Source organism: Mus caroli, chromosome 1 (genome assembly GCF_900094665.2).
Source record: "Mus caroli chromosome 1, CAROLI_EIJ_v1.1, whole genome shotgun sequence".
NCBI lineage: Eukaryota > Metazoa > Chordata > Mammalia > Rodentia > Muridae > Mus > Mus caroli.
Genome location: NC_034570.1, coordinates 65832431 through 65835768, shown reverse-complemented (window position 1 = coordinate 65835768; position 3338 = coordinate 65832431).

Here is a 3338-nt window from a genome sequence, read left to right as displayed (position 1 = left end):
AGACATGTCCTGTATCATCTCTGACAACAAGAGTCCAGCCTCTGGGTAAACAGAAAAAAACACGTGGAGCCCTGCTCCTTTCTCTCCCTATCCCTGCAGGTCGTAGCCGATAATTGCTTTTGCTCACATTTCCCCTTTGTGACATCGACTCCTCTTCAGGGCAGTCCGGACTGCAATGGCTGGAGTAATGCCACTCTGTCCTGTGTCTTTTTAAACTAGTGCCACACAGGACCAAGGTTTCTGGAAATGTCCAGAAGTATCCAGTTGACACGTCTCTTTTCTAGAACCCCATAGGTGCTTTACTCAGTTCAAAAGGCGTTAATACATATGCCTTTCTGTACTATCAACTCCTTTCCTGCCAGTAGTTCATCCTGTGTCTCTTGCTAGAACTAAGCAGGAAGCCTCGACAGCCTCCTGCCAAACAGCATGGATAAGTCAGAGACCACTGTAAGTCTGCATTAACTAGGGAGGCCCCAAGTGGCCTTCAGCTGACTTGAGCCCTGGGCAGCAATGATGGGGTTCTGCTGAGAAAGCCTAATGCCATGCCATAGCTTTTCCACAGAGTGAATCAAAACCAAGTAACGAGGGCCCAGACTGACCCGTCAGCCATTACAGTAGTGGTATGTGACCTAAGACAAGCCATTTAATCCTCAGAGAAATCTTTACCCATCACACAACAGATCCACGTGTGCTGCTTCGAGGATCCGCACAGGTGAGGGATTTCACTCTGCACTAGCTGTTGTGGGTTCCAGGTTAACACTGGTTCGAAAATGGAATTAGGAAGGTTGGCGAGGGTATTGTCAAGCTGGACATAGTGACATACACCCTTAATTGCAGCAGTGAGGAGGGGCGAGCAGATCTCTGGGAGTTCAAGGTTGGCCTGGTCTATATAGTGAATTCTAGGATAGCCAGGGCTACATGGAGACATCTGATCTCATGAGATGAGGGAGAGAGAGGTTGAGAGATTGTTGGCCCCCTGGTGAGGTATTCCTGCAAAGGAAGGAAGGCAGAGTTGGGAAGCTTGGCTCTGGGTACCGGTCTTAACTGAGAATGATGGGTCTTCTCTGTTTTCTCCCAGCCTCTCCTGCATGTGTGTGGGGCCATATCTAAGGGTTCCCCCCTTTTTGTCTTTTCCATTTCTTCTAAGATGTATTTTCAGGGGGCATAAATATATATAATATAAATAAATATATTTTACCTTTTTAAAAAATATATTTATTATTATACACAAGTACATTGTAACTATCTTCAGACACACCAGAAGAAGGTATCAGATCTCATTATGGGTGGTTGTGAGCCACCATGTGGTTGCTGGGATTCGAACTCAGGACCTTTGGAAGAGCAGTCAGTGCTCTTACCCACTGAGCCATCTCACCAGCCCGCATTTTACCTTTTTAAGGTGTGGAGGAACTATTCTTTCCTTTAGAATTAAGCCTGTTATACCTATTCTTCATGTTTAGAGACTGTATGAAAACTAGACAGAGATGGGTCTCCCTAGGGCTGGAATGTTCACAAGGAACTCAAGTGGCCTGTAAGAAATGTAGGTATCAGCCTGGAGAGATGGCTCAGCAGTTAAGAGCACCGATTGCTCTTCTGAAGGTCCTGAGTTTAATTCCCAGCAACCACATGGTGGCCCACAACCATCTGTAATGAGATCTGATGCCCTCTTCTGGTGCGTCTGAAGACAGCTACAGTGTACTTAGATATAATGATAAATAAATCTTTAAAAAAAAAAGAAACTTAGGTATCCATATTTAGGAGCAATTTAAGGGTTAGGTAGAGATGGCTCAGTAAAATACCCCTACCTGAAGGATTAAGTCTCTCTTCCTTTTCTCTCTTCCTCCCCTCCCTCTTGTGATAAAGGATAGTCCAGGCTGTCCCCCCCCCCCCCCCCGGCTGGTTTTGAACTCATGATTCTTGTGCCTCAGTGTCCAGAGTGTCTGAATTACAAGCGGGTCCCATTATGCCTTGGCAGTGACCAGTCTTTTTAGATTGGGGGGAAAAAAAGCCCAGGGTCGGAGTTCGGGGTGGAAAATCCAGCAGAGGCTCTGCCTCAGAAGGAAGAGGTGAGCTTAGAGAGGTTAGCAAACGTCGCAGGGAGAGCATCACTCAGCTCCAGTCAAACCACACAGTTAGTGTGAATGACATGTTTCCCTGAGTCCCGGCACACAGCATTTCCTGTCCTCATTGGCAACAGCCACTTTCCTGTGGCAAAGCTTCACTGGCTGTGCCCAGGGGGGCTCCCTCCCTCCAGGCTCCCTCAGAACCAGACCCTGCTCTGGTTCCTGGCCTTATCCAGCCTGTGCTGTTCATGTCATCTCTGGAGAGTCTCCGGAGGCCTCCTTAGAGCTGTTCTATGCAGAGTCATATACAGTCGTGTGACACTACATGGTGGGATATATTTTGAGAAATTCTCCGTGGGGCAGTTTTCCTTGGTGACATCACAAAACACAGTGGGTGCAACATCACTAGGGGGTGTCATGGACAGTCAACAGTGTCATTAGGAAGTACTGGAACATAGCTAGTAAACTATATTCAGATTTTTTGAAAGGCAGGTAGGTTCTCATTGTGTATCTTTGGCTTGCCTAGAACTCACTGTATAGACCAGGATGGCCTCAAACTCACAGAGATCCACTTGCCTCCGTCTCCTAAGTGTTGGGATGTGTTGAGGTCTGAGTTGCCGCACACCCCACATTTATTGATTTATTGAATGCAAACCCCAAGATTGACCTGGTCTGTAGCTCAGAGTCAGGAGCTGTAGGCCACAACCACAGATGTTTTTCTGGCTCAGTTTATATAGGTGGAAACCCATAATGAGCTCCTGAGCATGTGTGGGGAGTGCTGTGGGGTCCTCAGCCTTTCCCCAAGCTTTTTTAGTCCTTTAGACAGAACAGTTTAACCTGCCCTCTGTAGGGCTTGGCCCTCAGTGAAGGCTACAACTGGAGAATTTTCAAGAAGAAGGAGAAGAAGGAAGAAAAAGAAAGAAGAAAAGAAGGAGAATAAACCTCAAAATATACAGTCAACTTGACCTTGCTATGAGCTGAGCTACTTTTCTGTGTCTACTGTCAAGCTGATGTTGTGTCAGCAATATGGGATGGCCGGCAGGCATGAGACAGGAGAGTTACAGCCAAGCTAACAGGCTTCCTCAGGATTAAAGGTGTGTGCCACCATATCTTGTTCTAATCATGGATATATAGTTAAAAAAAATCTCTTGCCGGGTGTGGTGGCACATGCCTTTAATCTCAGCACTCGGGAGGCAGAGGCAGGCGGATTTCTGAGTTCGAGGCCAGCCTGGTCTACAAAGTGAGTGCCAGGATAGCCAGGGCTACACAGAGAAA